This window comes from Mus caroli, chromosome X, assembly GCF_900094665.2.
Source record: "Mus caroli chromosome X, CAROLI_EIJ_v1.1, whole genome shotgun sequence".
NCBI classification, from domain to species: Eukaryota; Metazoa; Chordata; class Mammalia; order Rodentia; family Muridae; genus Mus; species Mus caroli.
The window spans coordinates 56,094,054-56,115,171 of record NC_034589.1 but is presented as its reverse complement, the minus strand read 5'-3'; the positions used below and the strand labels follow the sequence as shown (position 1 = coordinate 56,115,171).

General features: G+C 39.3%; 1 pseudogene across 1 annotated transcript; it reads left to right on the top strand.

Moving 5' to 3' along the window:
- The first annotated feature begins 361 nt into the window (after window positions 1-361).
- LOC110287168 lies at window positions 362-20,241 on the top strand (annotated as a pseudogene). The gene is made up of 4 exons (XR_002377184.1): window positions 362-432; window positions 11,205-11,334; window positions 13,446-13,603; window positions 19,085-20,241. The product of XR_002377184.1 is annotated as a farnesyl pyrophosphate synthase-like (transcript).
- Window positions 20,242-21,118: the final 877 nt, after the last annotated feature.

The window sequence follows — 21,118 nt, the reverse complement described above, 5'->3', positions numbered from 1 at the left end:
AAATACATATTTTATTGGATTGTATGACCATGTCGATCAACAGGCAAAAATGAGTTTCAATTTGTATACAGAACACTAATGTTGGAATCTTAGTCTTGAATTGAATGGACAACTTATTCCTTTCAAGTTAAACCATACCCATGTGTGCCCATCTATACACTCTCTCCAAAGGAAACTGCCATACTTCTCAATTGCTTAGTAAACTGTTATTCACGGTGGGAGCAAAGGCACCCATCCCACCCAAAGGATCATATGGCCCTTATTAGCAAGCTCAGTTGACTGAAGGGTGCATAGTTGGAAAGAGGCAAGTAAGTTGTGGCAAATGACCTAGGTAGTAGTAGTAAAAAGAGATGATACCACTATGTCGGGCTCTCCAAAGAAGCCCTGGCAAGTAGTGTTTGACATGGTGGAGCTGAAGGGCACAAAACCAGGGTGACAGTTCCTACAATGAGATAAATGAAGACACCCACGAGGAAGAGAACAACAATGACTCCTGCGCAGGGTGGCTCTAGTCTGCCCATAGGACAGGAGAGCCTGACTAGTTGCATTGTGCCTGTCTCTACATAGAACCGTTTGTTTATTGAAGGTCCTCTTCTTTGTCCTGAACAAATTGACCTATTTGCTTCACTTTGTACATTTAATTTTCATCTGTACGTTTGCTAAATACCCCACTGGTGTTCATTATGGTAAATTAATATTAGTATTTCTGTAAGACAACCATCAGCCCTCATTTTCACTAACTCTTTCCTACCTCTCCCCCCTGTCCCCTGACTAATAGATATCATTTCAACAGTTTGACTAACTGCCGTGTTATAGAAAAGGCAGTAATTTATACTGATGTAATGGCCGTGATAAAAATCATTTGTGTGCTGATTTTATAAATTAGGGTAGAAATGTGAGTGCCTCTGAAAAATGAAGTGCTACCACATGGATTCCACTGTTGCTAATGCTTCATACCTTTCTGCTTCATTAAACCAATTTCACGGGGAGATGAGTTAGAGGAAGAAGCTGTGCTGCTTATGAGATGCAACAATGGTTTATTGAAAGAAATGGGGCTAAGATTAAATTAAGTGCTACCCAAGAAATATGGAAATACAAAAATATTCAGGCTTCTAGATGAGTAATTCAAAAATATGATAACTTAGCTCTTTTATACTTTAAAAACTGGCTCATCATAATTGCATAGAACCAAATTCACAGCCTGCTAATTAATATTGAAGAGTTTCTTGAAAGTACTCTTACGAGTGGGGGAACCCAAGAATGAATCTCTCTCATTTCCAATTTGAAATCCTAGTAACTCAAAAAAAATTTTTTTTATGGGATCTTCCCTGGTAACGTTGCATCTTTAAACTGTCTTCTTCAGCGCATGCTCACGCTTGAGAAGAAAATAGCAACGTTACATAAAAGGGGAAGGAGCAAGATGGAGGCACGTGGCAGAAAGCTGTCAAGCCATTCATTGGCAATTGCCAATTCCCAATTACCAAGACCCACTAGTTGTTTCCTCCCTTTGTTTCTCAGTTTCAGGTGAGCACACCAGCTGAATACAGAGTTATACTGGCTGGCATTTTGTTGGTAGTTTATAGATGATGACCTAAATTGGAGGTGGAGACACTGTAAAAGAAAGGACTGATTGGCATGCCCTTAGGAGCAGGTACCAAGGAATTGGGATGGAGCCATTGCCAGTGTTCATCTAAATTGCCTCCTATTTCCCCCATTCTGATGAGCTTGAAGTTTTCACTTTCTAGCAACTAAACCCTATTTGTTCCCGGAATTGTGAAGGATGTAAATACAAAGGGATTCATTCATTAAATAAGAGGCTTATGAATACTTGCTGGTTTTTTTCTTAATGCAGAATTTCAAAGTGCAGCTGAGAAGCTGCCATTTTCCTCCCACTCACAATGAGATCTCTGTGTGGAAGTGACCCAAGTCCTGGGGTTGAATCCAGCTCTCAGATTAGCACAGAAAACACGTACAGATGCAACATTCAACCCACCCCCTTCAACCAATGTTATAAAAGGGTTCCAAAAAGTGTCCCTTTAGGATGGGAGAAAGTATTTTTTCAGATTACAACCCTGAGATTTATTGGCCAAAAGTCAGAAAATATAGCCCAACACTCAAATGAGAAATTCATTGGTGTGTGGTCTGTTGCTATGGTCCTGAGATCTGGAGTTGAGCAGACTGAGTTCAGCCAGTTAACATAGCATGTTTATAGTCATGACAGGAGCTTTTCATCACATTATCATAGAGAGGCTTGCAGCAATTACCTTCTTAGTTTCCTAACTGCTTGCTATTTAGCTGATAGGCATGTTCACTGTCATCAAGGAAGGAAAAGTGTGCTACCCAAATGCCTGTCAGCCTATTGATGCCTTGAAAGTCACCATCCTGGTTTGGAACATTATAAAAAGCACATGCTCCACTCAAAAGTTTAAAAAAAAAACAAACTTAAAGAAAATGAACTTTTGGAAAATGTTATTATTCAATTTTTATATATCTAGAATAGGGTCTAGTCAAGAACTTCCCTTCCACTAACTGGTATTCTCAAACCTCAGAACTTAGTTCATAAGATGTGATCTCTAAATTTCATTCTAGTAAGAAGTTCTTATAGTTTGCACTGCCTTAGAAGAGGTTGACAATAAGCCAGGTGTTAATAGTTATACAGGACTTACTGCCCATGAGTCATAAATATTACATCAAAGTTGCATTTTGCGGTAATGTCACAAAACATGTTCCAATACTTAAGAGTTACAAAATCTTCAGGAGAAGTGACATACGTTCTATTTGGAGAAGAGGGAAGCAGTGTGTATTAACACAAAGAGATCCCTCCATTTATGTCTAATTCCTGGACTCTTCTCTCCTCTGCTAAAAATCGGAGACTCCTTTATTCCAAATTCAAGTTCTTCTGGCTCCAGCAACACTTGAAGCTGTAGAACTCTGCTCACTAATGTAGCACTGTGTCTCCCATTTTTGGGGGGATGGGGAGGGTAAAGTGCTGGCATGATTCAGGAGAGATACTTCCTGGAGAAGACTTTGGGACTGAAAGAGATTTACAGCTTTCCATATTTAGAGAAATTGCAAGCACTTTAAGAGATTTAGCAATAATCACCCTGTGAACTGAGAAACAGGATGGTTGGTACATAAAGTCCATACTTTGTTAGGCTCACGCAGGCCAAAGTCTTGCACTAAAAGACCACAAGAATGAAATGGCTTAGATCTACCCATTTAAAGAAATTGACTAGTCCCAGGGACAAAGGTAACAACTCACTCACGGTAAGTAGTCATTATGTGTATTCCCATCGCCACTGTCTCCTACCATGTATTACTCTGTCAAGTCACACTAAACTTTGTATTAGGTCTCTACCTTGGCTGCTCCCTTTGTCCCTTCACTTTCCGTTCCACTCTCTTTCGCCCTACCGAATATTTTGAATACATGTGAGACTGAAAGTATACTTACAAGGAACTGTACACATTTTATAAGTATTTTCCCACACTGCTTTCATGTAATATGCAACAGTGGGTACACTGATATAATTACAATCTCCTAGAAACAGAAATTGTTGAGGCAAGTCTATAGGCACACATTTATCCAATCAATCACAAACCAATTCTTTTCAAACTTGAGCATGCACTAGAATAACTTGGTGGGCTTGTTAAAAAGCAAAATGCTGTCTATCTCCTTGGATCCTGAGGTATTAAATCTGGGCTGGGGCCTGAGATTTTCCATTTCTAGAAAGTTCTCAGATGATTTTGCTAGTCAGGGGAATATAAGATAGGCATTCTCTATTGCTAAAGGGCCAATCATTTGTAAACTACTGTGTTAGAGAATTACTCTTGTAATAGATTCCTTCTAACAGATGCCATGATTCTGTCTGCTTGTCTGCTCTCTGCACTTTAAACTCTCCTTTATTTGCTTTGAAGAAAAGCAATAAAATACATAAGTTTGGTAGTAGAGAACAAAATTCAAAGACTGATTACACCTACCTCCAAGAGTCATGATAAAACCACATTTATCAATAAAATATAGTACTGGCCAATAACAAGGAACAAGGGGAAAATGACAAAGAAAAAAATTATTTTTGACAAATGCTACTGAGCCAAGTAAACATGTTCGTGTAAGATATTATTAATAATTCAGGCACAGGCATAATACCTGTCATAGAAATTAACTCAAAATTTACCATAGAATTAAAAGTAAAAGTCTAGAGTGTAACAGAAGATAAAAATCTAGATATCCTTTGTGTATGGTTGTGATAAAGTTAACAAACTGGATTCACTAAAAAATTTAAAATTCTATTCTATAAGATATACAAGAATGGAATGAAAAGACAGGACACAGATTCAGAAACAGCAAAGACATCTCAAATGAATGACAGTTATCTAAGATTTAAAAGAACTCTTAAAGTTCAACATTAACAAAATAAACTGACTTAAAAGTTACCTAAAGACCTTTCTTAAAAGAAGATATGTAGATGGTAAACATGCATGCAGAAAATACACCACATCATATGTCACTGGGAATGTAAAAATCATAACAATAATCAAAGTCTGTAACACATTTCTTATGGTAGTTAAAATCCAAACCACTGACAACCCCAAATGCTGACATAGATATGAAGCAGTACTCATTCATATTGACTATTGGTACTACTCACCACTTAACTAACAACACCAGCTCTTGGTTTCTTCAAATTTATCTGAAGATTTTAACTAATAGATATATAAACACCTTATTGCTATGATTTAGGTGTAGTTTGAGAGCCCCTCAAAGGTCTATATGTAAAGGTCTATAATGTCTCTAAGATGATAGTATTGGAAACCCCAGTGGGCATTTAGGTAAGACATGAAAGAAGTTCTGTGGATCATTAAGTTCCTCTCCTTGAAGAGAATTGCGATAGTCTATCTGCTCCCTCTGTTTCAGTTCAAAATGGAATTATTTGCTTCTAAACACTCTTTTGTTATGTACTGCCCTTGCCAGAGGCCCAACCCCTAGAGCTGCCCAATCTTAGATGAGAACCTCCAGAACTAAGATAAAGATAAATCACTTCTCTTTATAAAGTTACCTGGCGAGGGTATTTTATTTCAGTACTGCAACACTGACTAAACATTATGTTTATAGGAACTTTATTCATAATTGTCTAAATATGGAAGCCAACAAGCTGTTCTTAAGTTATGTGAGTAGATAACTTGTGGTACATTCAGACTGTGGGATAGTGTTACTCAGTGCTGAAGGAAATAAACTCTGAAGCTAGGAAAATACACTGAAGCAACGTAAATGCATAGTATTAAGGGGAAAGAGGCCAATCAATTTTAAAAAAAAGAACAAACTACTCTGTGATACTAACACCCAGGGAAAGACAGAACTATGGAGACAGTTTAAAGTACCATTAGTTTCCAAGAGTCTGAGGGAAGAGGAGGCTAGCGAAGCACAGCAAGCAACATATTTAGGGAACTGAAATAACTGTGTATGATATATACTGGTGGGTACATATCACTTTAAATCTGTCCAACCACAGAGACTATGTAATAGCAGGAATGAATGCTAATGTCCACTATGGATTTAGTTGATAATGGTGTGTTGATGAAGTTTCCTTAGTTATAATAAATGGTACCACCCTGGTGCAAGAAGTTATGCATGTATTAACACAGTGGTATATGGGAATCTCTGTACCTTCTGCTTAATTGTGCTTTGAGCCCCAAACTGCCCTAAAATAAAGTCTGATAATATGTTCAAAGTGGAAAAATACATAACATATTAAAATACGTGGAATACAAAGCAGAAAGGATGAATTTATAACATTAACTTTTGTGTTGTAAGATTACCATAAAATTCAGTACTGTTAATCACTTCAAGAATCAAGTATTAAAGTGAGAAAATCAAATAAGTGGATAAAAGTTAACACAAAGGTACAAGCAAAACTTAACACAAAAAAATAGTATAGAAATTCAATGGAACAGAGAACCCAGTCTATGGAGAAAAATAATTCATATGATGCTTCAGCAAGAGTGACAAACATAAAAGGGAGCTGGTAGACAGGTAAACCTAGAGGATCTCATGATAGGACCACACCCATCAGAAGAAAACGAAGAGGACACGACAAATACCTTAGGCACAGAAATCCAACAATTTGGGAGCTTCTGAAACCCCAAAGTAGACAGGTTTCTGAAACCTCCCAATCTACCATGTACAAATGAGCTGATGCTGATTCCCTGGACGGCATTGTAAGTATTAGAGAAACTGAATTGTAAGTCAAAATGTCTCCAAATATCTAGGCCCATACGTTTTCACTGGTGAAATCTACCAAACACATAAAAAGAGAACAGAAATCTTATATATATAATATATAATATATATTTTATATATATGAGATATATATTCATGCAGAAAAATAGAAGAGGGACTTATTTCTACTCAATTCCTCTTCTGAGAATAATATGAATTACAAACTTTTATTTGAAAAAAAAACCCTAAAATATATTAGCTACTCAAATATCACAATACATTGGCAGAGCTGAAGACATGCTTCCTCAAAATGTTACACTGTGCCATACTGAATATTTTAAGCTGAAGGAATTTCTGAGAAGGAAGGAAACAGTAATCGCTTTCTAAGTATGTCATAAAACCTAGAGTGAAGAAACCCTCATGGAAAAGGGGGAAGAAAGATTGTTGGAGCCAGAAGGGTTAGGGACACCACAAAAACATGGCCCTCAGAATCAACTAAGCAGGACTTATAGAGGCTCACAGAGACCAAAGCAACACTGTTAGGAGTTTATGGGACTCTTAACAGTGGGAGTGGGTGTATCTCTGACTATTTTGCCTGCTCTTGGGACCCTTTTCTTCCTACTGGTTTGCCTTACCCAACATTGATATGAAGGTTTGTGTCTAGACTTATTACGTCTTGTTATGCCATGTTGGGTTTATATACCTGGGAGGCCTGCCCTTTACGGAAGGGAAACTGAGGAGCAGTCAGTCAATCTAGGGGAGAGGGGAAGTGGGGGCAGAATTGGGAGGTGTGGAAGGAAGTGAGACTGTGGAAGGGATGTATTTTATGAGAGAATAATAATAATAATAATAAAACCTAGAAATAAATGGGCCCTAAAACTCTCAATGTATACCTGCAGAGAACCATTCTTATTAGAAGTCATGAAGACATACAAAAGAATGTGAACAACTAGGTTGGGGTGGCCCTAGTTCCTTACCTGCAGATCCTATTCACTTTGTTCACTGTGTTTTTTTCCACCACAGTGCACTTTTCCTAAGTATAACACACTGAAGGCTCACATGCTACTTAAAACTCATTGACTCCAATCTCCATAGCCATCACTTGTAATTTCTTTTTCTCAGTTTTCTTTTCAGCCGTGATACCTAAGAAGGTTCAAGGGAACCATAAAAAGAGATACATACCATGAACAAATTGACTTAACTAAATCTGGTTCACCATTCGAAACTTAATGACAAAAGGCTAATATATTATATTATGTGTCAACCATCTGATGAAGACAAATTATATCATCACAGAAATTGGTTTTAAAACAGTTTATAAAATTAAACAACATTCATAATTGAAACAAAATAGAAGTTCTCAAAATATTAGAAATGAAAGGGAAGTGAACTTGCTAGAGGACGTCTATAAAAACGACAGGAAGGAGACAGAGAAACTTAGCAGCAAGACTAATTACCTGAGTTCAGTCCCCTGAACCTTCAGGGTAGGACAGCACCAAATCCCATAAATTGTCCTCTGAGCTAATAATGCCCTAGTGTGCAGGCAGTAAATAAATAGGTAAATGTTTTTTTTTTTTTAAATAAAAACTTAAGAAGCCAGCCAGGCACAGTGCTGCATGCTTTTAATCTCAGCACTTAGGAGGCAGAGGCAGGCAGATCTCTGTACATTCAAGGCTGAGGCCAGCCTGATCTACAGAGAGAGTTCCAGGACAGCCAGGGCTGTTATACAGAGAAACCCTGTCTCAAACCAACCAACCAATCAAAAATTAAGAAGCTACCCCTTTAATAGTTCTGCTGGTAGGGTAGAGGACTAAAATTAAGAAACTTTTAGCTAAAAGCATAAGTAATGATAAAAAGATTCAATGTTTTCTTCCTTAAAGTCCAATAATGCTGGATCTCCCTACTCAGAGCATGGTACTATAAGTCCCATCCCTTCTATAAGGCAAGAAAAAAAGCATACAGATTGGTTATTGTTATTCTGTCTCCACCTCCCAGTTGTTGTGATTACAGGTGTGCAGCACCATACTCAACTTAGATGCATTTTTGTAGCTATTTTTAAGTGTGTAGTTAATTAAATGTTCTGGTGTATAAATCGTAGATAAAAAGGGCCAGCTATAGGTATAAACATAAGACATGAACAGAACTTAGATACTTAGGTTATAGGTATAAAGTCCTGGACTGGGAGATGCTTTAGCTGGCATTGGGGCTTGCTGCCAAGCGTGATAAACTGAGTTTATTCTTCAGTATACACATGATAGAAAAAGAAAAACTCAAGAACTTGTCCTCTGACCTTCATGTGTGCACCTGGCACAAATAAGTTAAAATAACTATTTAAAAAGATGTATAAATGCTGACAAAAGAGTAGCTAAATCAATGGAGTCATATGTTGTTTCCACCGACTAGAAAAAGATGTCACTTCTTCTCAAAGGTTCAATCTTATTTATACTATTAGAATTATGTTATACACCAATGAGATTATTTTACAATTTATATGGAAAGGTAAAAGTTTTAGAGTATTAAAGAAATCTTGAATAAGAAGCATTAAGAAATCATCTAAGCTGGGTGTGGTGGTGTATGCCTTTAATCCCAGAACTTGGGACGCAGAGGCAGGAAGATATCTGTGATTTCGGGGCTATCCTGACATACAAACTGAGTTCTGGGACACCCAGTTCTACACAGAGAAACTCTTTCTCAAAAAAAAAAAAGTGGTTTACACCTTAAATTCTAGCATTTGGGGGACAGAGGCAGGCAAATCTATGTGAATTAAAGTCAGCATGCTTACATGTTTACATAGAGTTTAATGCAAGCCAGGGCTATGGAGTAAGAAAGACGCCATGTGTTTAAAAAGTGAAGAAAAGAAAGAATCTTGAAGAAATATGCTAATCAACACAGTGTGGAAGTTGAAAAAAAAACCAACCCTGAAGATCCATAGCTGGTCAATAACAGCATGGGCCACCCAGGAACAGGCCTATGCTATTGTGCTCAACTGGTGTTTGATGAAAGTGGGAAAGGAATCCAGGGGAGGAGTCACAGAATTTCAAGAAGTGATGCTTGAGTAATTGAACAGACCTTGGCAAAAGAGTGAACCTTGACCCAACCAAGTCTTACATTTTCAACAAAAATTCAAAATGCATCATGGACTTAAACATAAAGTGTAATACTTTTAGGAAAAAAGTGAGAAGATCTTAAAGAATGGAATGGACTTTACACTTGATGATGGTAGCAGAAATCTTAAAAGAAAAAAAAGAAACAATTAAATCAGAACTGGTCAAGTGTAAGTGTTTTGCTTGGGAAATGCTATGAGCTAGCTTAAAATGTTATTCTTTTCAAAAAATGATTAACAAAGTGTTACCAAGATCAGATGCTTCTGAGAGTAGAAAAAAAATCATAATATGATATAGTTTACATGGAATGGTTAGTCTGCTGGTCAACTTTCCTTGGCCTGGCTATGTATGCAGGATATGTGCTATTGTAAAGCCTGAGTCACTTCCAGGGCATGCATTTCCTGTGGCTACAACTTTCTAAAGGGTAAATCGGCTGGAAACAACATATAATGAATGTGCATGCAGAATGCTGGGCTTTGGGAAAAGAAATGCATTGGGCACAAATAAGGGAAGGAGTTTATAGGAACTTTACTTTTGCAACTCTTACTTTAGAAGTTTTGGAAATTTCAAAACCATGGATAAGAATGCACTCTCAATTGATTGGCAGAAAGAACTAGTGCTGATTTAAGCTTAAACTCCCACTGCACTGAAAGAGGGGACCAACTCTCGGTGATAGAATTTGAAACCTAACGCTGGCTTCCTTATGACAGACCTAAGTTTACTGCAATGAGCTTTCTTGGCACCAGCTCAAAAAGTTTTGAGTTTCTAGGTGCTGGAAGGGAAATCCTCTTGGTGACTCTCAGCACTGATGGGGCTGAGGTGCAGGAGTGTGGAGAGTTTAAGAAAACTGCTAGAGCAGGTTTGAAAAATGTTACTCTTGGTCAGTTTTCTTAGCTCTCTATGGTCTTAGAAAAAGTCAACGTAAGAAAATAATTCAAAACTCAGGGAAACATCTGGTGAATGTATATTCTATGTATTAGGTGGCCTACTACATGCTTAGTTAGGTTCCTGGAACAAAGCTTTAAGATTGGCACCACCATTATGTCAATTTTATATGTGGAAAAAACAATGCTCAAAGAGATGAAGAGGCCTCCACTATAACTCCCATGCAGCTTAACCCATGACTCTCCCTCCCTCTGCTTATCCTTGTAACATACAACACAACTATTCGACAAAACAAACAGAAGAGTGGCAGGTATATAAGTTCATTAAGGAAAGGAACTGGTAGCCGGGAGTGGTGGCGCACAGGTCCCAGAGCTGCAGAAGCAGCCGAAGCTCTGAAGCATGGGGTATACAGGTTGAAGTAAGCACGGGCTGACTGAAGCCCAATTAGTTTTTCCATCACTTTTTTAGGTTAGCATACAAAGTAATGGATTTCATTACAGTATTTTCTCAATTATTTTTAACAGGTAGCCCAGGCTGGTCTCAAGCTCAATGTGTAGCTGAGAAGGGTCCTGAACTTCTGATTCTCCTGCCTCTTTCACCACTGCTGGGATAACAGGCATATGTGATTATGCTCAGTTTATGTGGCACTAACCCAGGCAGGGCTTTGTGCATACCAAGCAAATACTGCAGCAACCCAACTATGTCCTCAGACTCATTGTGGCAGTTTAAAACATATACATTGTTTTTATTTGCTTCCCTTCCCCACTGTCCTCTCTCACGCCATCTGCCTGGTTTCTTCTTTTCCTCCATTTAGTCATCCCTTCTGCTTTCCTCTTGTAGGTATCGGAATACCATCTCTCTTTCTGTGCTTATTAAGATCTCTTTCTTCCCTTTCTAGTTTCGTGAACCACACACACACACACACACACACACACACACACACACACACACTCTTAAATCTGGCATCCACATTTTATATGTTTTTGTTTTAATTCTAGGTGTGGGAAATGCAGTTGCTTCAGATTGTTCACAGCAGCTGGCTATGATTTGCCTCGTGCTCTAGCAGGGGCCTGGTTCTGCCAGCTGCACAAGCATATGCCATTTGGAAATCTGGGAACTTTTGTGAAGGTATAAAAATGCTAGGGCCCTGAAACATGCTGTGGCTGCTGCATCCCTGCAGCGGCTCACTGCTGCTCACTGCTTGCTGCTTGGAGATATCTTGATGATGAAGATCAGACTTGCCCCAAGGAACGTGATACCCCTCGTTAGCAGGAAGTAGTTGAATGAAATCGATTCTCCTTTCCCTCTCAATCCTTTTCTCTACCTAGTGTTGGTAGGCTGGAAGGAGTAAGGGTAGAGAAGGGTAGTAGGAACAAGAACCCATACAGTAGCCAAAAGTCCAGCTACATCCACATGAGAGAACATATGATATTTGCCTGTTTGAGTCTGACTTCTTTCACTTGCTGAAATAATCTCCTGTTTATACCTTCTTTACAAAGCCATGATTTCAAGTGAAACTCATAAATATTCCTTGGTATGCATATACCCAAAGGATGCTGCACCCTACTAAAAAGATAACTTGCTCAATCATATTCACTACTGCTCTATTCATAAGAGCCAGAAGTTCGAAATAGCCTAGATATCTGTTAACAGATGAATAGATAAATAAAATATGGAATATTTATACAATTGATTATTATTCAGCTGTTAAAAATGAAATTATGAAACATACCAGTAAAGGGAAGGAACTAGAAAAAAATCATCCTGAGTGTGGTAATCCAAATCCAGAAAGACAAATATGGTATGTATCTCCTTAAGTGTAGATATTATCTGGTAAATCAATGAGAAGCAAGCTTCAATCCATAGAACCACAGAGGTTAGGTATAGAGTAAGGGACTAGTGGAAAGGGACATATCTCCCTAGGAAAGGGAAAAATAGAGTTATGGATGGATAGGGGAGTGGAGAGAACAAAACAGGAGAATCAAATAGGGGAGGGGAGAAAAGAAGGAGATGAGGGTGTGAATATAGAGAGGAACAGATAAAATGGAGTGCTATTTGAGGGGTTCTTGGAAACCTACTAGAGATTTCCTATAATAGATACATATATGAATGTGATCTAAATGAAATCACCAAATAATGGGGAAAACAGAGCCCCAACTGGACATCTCTCATCACCAAATGAAGCTTCAATACTAGAAATGGCATCTAATTGAGTCATTGGCCTAAGTGATGCCATAGGAATCCCTGAACAATCCAGGCTGTTGCCAAGACTATAGGTTGCTCTCCAAAAACTGATGGTGTGGCCCTATTGCTGAAAACAATGCCTACACAATTCCTTGAACATGGAGAAGCTGAGTTGGTGTGTAACTATAGTCTTTACCCATAAGTGCTAATGTCTTTGGTACAGGAAGATATGCTGTATGGTACCAAAGAAGAAACTGTGTCCATATCGGTTTCTTGTGCCTTTCTTGGGCTCTTTTTCTTTTGCTTGTTTTGTACTTTTCTGACTTGTTTGTTTTTGTTTTATCTTATTATATTTTATTATTATTATTTCTTAGATGTCTGGTTTTTTTTTTTCCTTAGGAGAGACCAAACTGGATGGTGAGGTGAGGAGGGACGGGAAGGAGTAGAGGGAGGGGAAATGCAATCAGAATATGTTATTATTATTATTATTATTATTATTATAGCAATGTGTGTTATAGTGCATTGTGTGAGTACTGTGGTACATGTGTGGAAATGACTAGACAACATTAAAGAGCTGGGTCTCAAAATAAGTGTGGTAGTGTACACCTTTAATTCCAGCACTCAAAAGGCAGAGATAGGCAGATGTCTTTGAGTTCAAGGCCAGCTTGGTCTACATGTAAGTTCCAGGACAGCTAAAGATACATAGTGAAACTCTATCTCAAACAAACAAACAAACAAACAAACAAACAAGAGCTGGTTCTCTTCTTCCAGTGTGGGTTCATGGATGGAACACATGTGACTTGGCTTATGGCAAGCACCTTCATCTGCTGAGCCATGCCACTGGCCATACTCATTTTCACCTCATACAACTGTTCACCTGTTGACAGATATTGAGGCGTTTTCATTTCCTAAGAAGTGTAACTAGTATAGTATTCGACATAGATGTGTATCTCTGTGTCATGACTAGGCATCTTTGGATAGAGTTGTGTCACATGGTAGTTCTACTTTTAATGTTCCAAGGAACCTCCTTATTCATTCCTGTTGTGGTCTCACAGGTTACACTCCCAGCAGTGGTGAATGAGGCTTCTCTTTTTCCTCCATTCTCACCAGCATTTCTTGTGATTCACTTTCTGGATGGCAAACCTTCTGACTGTGGTGAAATGGAATTGAATGCGATTTTAATTTATACTTCACTAATGGCCAAGGGTATTGAGTATGTTAAATATATATTTATTGGTCATTTGCATTTCTTTCTATCAGAACTGTCTAGTCAATTATTTACCTTATTTCTTGGTTGTATGATTTGGGCTTTGGGATGTTTGAATTTTTTAAAGTTCTATGTGTATTATAAATATTCTAATGTACAATTGGCAATGACGTTTCCTGTTCTGTAGGCTATTGCTTCACTCTGGTGTTTCTTTTTTTTTTAATGAGAAGTCTTTTACTTTTATGAAATAACACTGCCCAGTTCTTTAGATTCTCCTTTTGTTATCGAATTCCTGTTCACAGAGTCCTTGCTATTAGCTATAACTTGCAGCATTTTTCTTTAGAAGTTTCAAGATGGTAAGTCTTACTTTCAGGTCTTTGACCCATTTTGAGTTGCTTTTTAGATAGTATGAGAGACATGGATCCAGCTTCAAACATGCTAAACTCCAGTTTTCATGGCACCATGTACTGAAGAGGTGTTCTTTTTTCACAATGTATGCTTTTGATACATTTATCAAAAATGAGGTGGTTGTAGCTGTGTGCTTAATTTCTGGGCCCACAATTCTACTGCATTGGTCTACATTTTTGGCACCCAGTGCCAGAAGCTTGAAATTTGCTTTCTTCTAAATGGAAGCTGCTTTTTGTGGGAGGAGGGGTGGCCCTATGTACAAAAGGTCCCCTGGCTGGTGTACTCCCAGCCCTTGACCTCGGGCCTCTAGCTTCATCCATCTCTATGTCTGCCAAAGAGGCTGGCCTGAGGCCAGGGTGAAACTTCTAACTGAGCCCAAAGAAGTGGTGGGAGAAAAATGTGGTGCCCTCTAAATTTCAGTGCCCCAGTGACCCCAGCCTAGCCAATGCTCTGAAAAGAACAGGGCAGGGTGTTCGGCTGGGAAGGGCGATGAGAGAAGTCAGGGGGGCTTTGACTGAAGAATGGAGAGATGTCAGAAGACCATCAGTCGTGGTGATAGAGCTGAACAAGTCACCAAAAATGGTAAGTTTTGGTAACGGGGGCATTTTAGAGTTCAAAATCAGTGATGTGAAGTCAGCAATTGCGAAGAGATAGCAGTGGTCAGTAAAGCAAGCAGGTGCTCCAACCCAAGGCTCAAAGAGACCAAGGAATTAGGACTATGAGCAAATCCACAGGATTTTACTCAGTCTATTACGTACCAGGCTCTGTGCCAGGCACTTAGGATAGAGTAGTAACAAAAGAGGCTTGCCCGTTTTCAAGTGCTAGCAGGGCAGATACGAGAAAGAGGCAGTAAAATAATTTGTACAAGATGACACGAACATGCTTTAAGACATGGTTCTTGATTTTGAAAAGCAGGAAACAGATCTAGTGTACTAGTGAATTTGATATAAGAAAACACAGATAAGTAACTATACAAGTGTGTGGTTGTGGGGGGAGAGAGACACAGAAAAAGAGTCACCCCTGAAAGATTAACAGTGACAGACCAAAAAACAAAGAAAGAAAAGAAAGAAAAGAAAGAAAAGACAGGAAGGAAGGAAGGAAGGAAGGAAGGAAGGAAGGAAGGAAGGAAGGAAGGAAGGAAGAGAGAGAGAGAGAGACAGAGAGAGAGAGAGAGAGAGAGAGAGAGAGAGAGAGAGAGAAGACAAAATTCCATTCAGACATTCAAATCTTCGAGTCTAGCTCAGTGAGTTAGTGCTCATTGAAGTTACTAACAAGATTATTGGTGAGGAGTTATTTACAGGAGCATGGTGGACTTGAAGGCAGCAGCATTACTAAAGGTCCACCCAAGCATGGGTTAAAAAAAAAACATGAAAGCTGTTTTTCTGGAGCTCCCTGCATGACTTACAGGCAGCTCTGGATAGTAGAAGAACCTCTTCTCCCTAGCAGTTGTGACGGCCTGTAACCTTGGGAGGGATCTTATGGGTCTTGTAAGTTGCAGGAACTTCTTGGGACTTGGGTTACTTCCTGACCCTTGTGAGTTTCAGTAATGGAGCGCCACTCATTTTCCTTTGCCCTTTCTTTGTGCTCTAGGGGAGGTGTTGTGCATCTCATGTAATCTTTCTAATAGCTCCACGGAGTAGCTGCTGTGGTTTCTATTTCCAACGAGAAAGCAAAGCAGGCTTAAAAACCAAGACTGATTTTTTTTTAATTTAAATGTAATTTATTTATTTTTTTACATATTCACTTCACATCCTCACTCACTGCTCCCTTCCTGGTCATTCCATCCCACAATCCTTCCCCCATGCTGATTCCCTTCTCCTCTGAGTGGGTGAGTGCACTCCTGGGTATTCCTCCCACCCTGGCACTTCAAGTCCCTATGAGGCTAGGTGCTTCCTCTCCCGATGAGGCCAAACAAGACAGCCCAGCTAGAAGAATATATCCCAAGTACAGGCAACAGCTTTTGAGTCCCAGATCCAATTATTTAGGAGCCACAAGAAGAGTGAGCTGCATACTTGCTACACATGAGTGGGGATGCCTAGGTCCAGGCTGTGTATGTTTAAAAGTCTAAAGCTCAAAGTCTCTGAGACTCAGAGCAATCTCTTAAATATAACTCCCTTGTAATATCAAACGTAAAAAGCAGATCACATACTTACAAAAAATAATGTCACAGAATATACATTACCATTCCAATAGAGAGAAAGGGTGGCATCATGAGGAAATACTGGGCCAAAACAAGACCCCAAACCAGATGGACAACCTCCAAATGCTTCATCTTCATATATGATGTCAAAGCACTCTTGACTTCTCCATTTCCTTTCAGTTTTGATGCCTGGAACACATTGCTCTCTCATGGGATGGCATCATAACTGGTCTGCAGCTCTCCTTGGCAGGTTTTTCATGACTCTGGCATCTCAAACATCTTGGGGTCTTCAATGAAATCAAGGTTTCACTTCCAGAGCCAAGATTTTTTTAAAAGAATTTAAAAGAATTTCACCCATCGGAGACAAGAGTCTATCTTGCAAGTAGAAAAAAAAGTAAACAAGGAAGCCTCTCTTTGATGTCCTTGTACTTCTTCATACAGATTTTCTTTGTAAAGTTTATTCTTTTTGCATTTTGATTTTTGAATCAGGGTTTCTGGCTGTCCTGGAACTTGCTCTATACACCAGGCTAGCCTCAAACTCAGAGATCCACCTGCCTTTGCTTCCCAAGTACTGGGATTAAAGGCTTGAGCCACCATACCAGGCTTCTGTGTAAAATCTAAAACTGATTTGTAGTGGACAGACACCAAATCAACGAAGGTCCTTTTAGAAATAACATCCTAACAAAATATTCAGAAACTAAGCAAATGTACTAGAAAGAACAAGTTTCTCACTTATAATGGTATCCTGTTAGAAATATCATTTCCAACAACATCAATAAATGTGAAACACTAAGAATAAATTAACATAAGGAATGTCATGGCCTGGTAGCAAAGGCCTGCTAATTTTAGCTATACAGGATGATGAATAAGAACAGTAGCAAGTTCAAGACCTGCCTATGTAACTTAGTGAGACTTTGTTTTAAAATAAATGTGAAAAAAGAGACTGCAAAGTGTGTAGCTTTAGATGGGATATCTATATCACACACCATACACCTTTCGCAACAAGGCTTAGGGGTCGTCCTGGAGAAGAGAAGACAGGAACAGGAAACAAGACAGAAAAGGGGGACAGAGCAGGGCAGTTATGGGATAGCCTAAATGAGTAAAACAATATAAGTATTACAGAAACATCTAGAAGACAATGCAATCTGAAACTGTGCCAAGGAGTTGGAGAAACCAATGGGGACAATTCTAGGTGTTTGGTGCTTGTTAGAAACTGCTGCAGAACACTCATTTCTCAGTGATCATTCCACTGTAAATAAGAGGGGCATTAAACATAGTAAAATTATTACTTATTCCATACACTATAATTTGAAATTTAAATTGTTTTATTCCTTTGGAAAGAAAAAAAAAAAGAGAGCAGGTCCAATATGGCTTAGATAGTGCTGGCTTTTTGTTGCTGTTTCATAAACCTGAGCATATATTCTGTGCCTTGACAGATTATTAAGTCATGAATCTGCTTCCAAATTGTAGCTTTTATGTTTTCAGTGACAAAAAAACATCCTGAAGATGTTCTTTTGGAACGTAGGGTTTCTTGTTTGGTGTGTTCAACTGTGTCATAATCAACTCCCACATGTAGATCAATAGCTTTACATACCCAGTGCAACTGCAGTGCCTCATTTTGTATCTCTAGAGTTTCTAACATAGCTGTCCAGCATCTTTTCCACTGTTGCCCATTTGTCCTTCCTCTCCTTTCTGTTTGATTCTAACCTCACTCCTAGTGGCATCTCTTCCTGTTTCTTTGACATACTCACATATATCTTAGCTCCATCTTTAAAACACTATTAGGCCCAAACTAGAAAGATAAGTTAATGAAATGGAGTTAAGAGCTTAGAAAAACACTGTCGTATCTTTAAATGTTCCCCAGTATAAAGGTAAGCCATATCCCAAATCACAGAGAAAATGAGATATAATGTACAAATGATATATAGAAAATTTAAAAACAATGGTTAGTAAAATAAGATCACTTTTCTTCATATTAAAATAAATATTAGTGCTAGAGAGATGGCTCCGCGGTTACGAGCACCAACTGCTCTTCCAAAGGTCCTGAGTTCAAATCCCAGCAACCACATGGTGGCTCACAACCATCCATAATGAGAACTGACGCCCTCTTCTGGTGTGTCTGAAGACAGCTACAGTGTACTTACATATAACAATAAATACGTCTTTTTTAAAAAAATAAATATTAGCTTTTTCGCAGGGTTACTGGAAAAATGAAGCTATATATAGATGTAGTAGTAATATAAAACACTATTCAAAATATATAAAGCCCAGCAAAGACATTTCTAAATATAAAATAGGAAAAAGTGAAAAGAAAAAAAAACTGAGCCTACTTATAAGCATTAAATAGATACAGCAGCAAAAACAGTAGGAAGCCCAGACTGTGGTGCTGTCTTTAATCCTGCGTGGCAGAGGCAGGTGGATCTCTGAGTGTTCAAAGCCAACCTGGGTTAAAGTGTCAGTTCCAGGAAAACCAAGGATTACTACACAAAGTCCATCGTGAAAAACAAGATAAACAAACAAACAAACAAACAAACAAGAAGTAGAAAAACACCTACATTTGGATGAACTAAGGAGTAAAGTCCATAAATAGATACTGGGATGGGGAGATAACTCCATGATGAAGTTTTTCCCACACAATTACAGAGCAAAGGAACTTTGTCTTTTTCATGAATTTTATTTTTCCTTTTTTTTTTTTTTTTTTTTTTTTTGAGACATGGTGTGTATCCCTGGTTGGCTTGGACCTCGCTATGTGGACCATTGCTTGAAACTCACAGAGCTATGTCTACATTTGCCTCTCAAGTGCTGGCATGTACCATCACACCCAGAATTGTTTTCCTCCACATTTACACATGAACACCTGCATACTGGCACTACACATCTCAGTGTGTCAGCATCTCATTGGATCTCATTCATAATCTGGCTTTGAAATCTGGTCACAGGTGTAAGCTGCAAACATCTTGGACCCCAGGAGAATCCGCGTTGAAGAACAGAGCATTTAGCTCCTCTGTCAGAATGGGAACCAGAAATTGGATGTTTATAACCAAGAAAAGCAGAATTTCATCCAGCACTTCTCCCAGATCATCAAGGTGATGACTGAGAAGGAGCTGGGGCACCTAGAGATAGGGGATGCTGTTGCCTGGCTCAAGGAGATCCTAGAGTACAATGCCTTAGGAGGCAAGTACAACCGGGGTTTGACCGTGGTACAAGCCTTCCAGGAGCTGGTGGAGCCGAAGAAACAGGATGCTGAGAGTCTTCAGCGGGCCCTGATGGTGGGCTGGTGTGTAGAACTGCTCCAGGCTTTCTTCCTCGTGTCAGATGACATCATGGACTCTTCCCTCACTCGCCGGCACAGATCTGCTGATATCAGAAGCCAGGCATAGGCTTGGATGCCATCAATGACGCTCTGCTTCTGGAAGCCTCCATCTATCGTTTGCTGAAGTTCTACTGCAGGGAGAAGCCCTACTACCTGAACCCGCTGGAGCTCTTTCTGCAGAGTTCTCATCAGACTAAGATCGGGCAGACTCTATACCTCATGACAGCACCCCAGGGCCATGTGGATCTTGGTAAATACACTGAAAAGAGGTACAAATCGATTGTCAAGTACAAGACGGCTTTCTACTCTTTCTACCTGCCTATCGCAGCCGCCATGTACATGGCAGGCATTGATGGGGAGAAGGAACACGCCAATGCCCTGAAGATCCTGATGGAGATGGGCGAGTTCTTCCAGGTCCAGGACGACTACCTTGATCTCTTTGGAGACCCCAGTGTGACAAGAAATGTCGGCACTGACATCTAGGACAACAAATGCAGCTGGCTGGTGGTTCAATGTCTGCTACGAGCCTCTCCTCAACAGCGTCAGATCTTAGAGAAGAATTATGGGCAGAAGGACCCAGAAAAAGTGGCTCCGGTGAAAGCACTGTATGAGGCACTGGATCTGCGGTCTGTTTTCTTCAAGTATGAGGAAGACAATTACAACCACCTCAAGAGTCTCATAGAGCAGTGCTCTGTGCCCCTGCCCCCATCCATCTTCATGGAACTTGCAAACAAGATCTACAAGCGGAGAAAGTGACCCCGGAATTGGAGAGGCTGGGAGGGAGGGATCTCAATTAATTATTGTTCAACAACAAGAAAGAAAGAAAGAAAGAAAGAGAGAGAGAGAGAGAGAGAGAGAGAGAGAGAGAGAGAGAGAGAGANAAAGAAAGAAAGAAAGAAAGAAAGAAAGAAAGAAAGAAAGAAAGAAAGAAAGAAAGAAAGAAAGAAAGAAAGAAAGAAAGAAAGAAAGAAAGAAATCTGGTCACTCGTGTGCTTCCCTACAGTTCAGCCCTCTGTCCAGTCTAAGAGCCTCTTAACATCTCTGTTCTCCAAGCCTTCACTAGGGCTTTGCTGATGGATACTGTTTCTTGTTATTTCCTACTTTTCCCTCTCACCCCTCCAAACAGCATTCACTCTTTCTCGCTTGCCTTTTACCACCCCTTTCTAACCAGACCATTCATGTTCCCATGCTTTCCATGTTGCTCTCCATTCACCCAGGACTTCTGATCACTTTTTTCACCTCTCGCAGACCTTACCTTTGTCTTCTCAGCCCAAAGCTTCCATTTTCAAATTGCTCAATGATTCAATGCTAATGTCTGGCTGTTCCTGGGGTCAGTCTCTCACTTCACCAAATATGCTCTTTTTCCTAACAGGTCTATTTCTATAAATGGTGCCACTTTGGTTCCCTTTAAAATACTCACAAGGTTTCAAGACATTGAGAAAGAAGAGATCTGAGGAGCTGAAATTTCAAAGGCCAAAGGCAAACAGAAATCAACTATCAAATCAATTTTACAATTCCTGATATGGATCAAAGATGGATTTTACTTCAATGTGTGCCATTAAGGAGTTTCCCATTGGTTTAGTAATTCTTGTTAAATAGGAATTAAGCAATGACAAACATGATGAGCCAATGAATTATCATCATTTCCATGGCCATTATA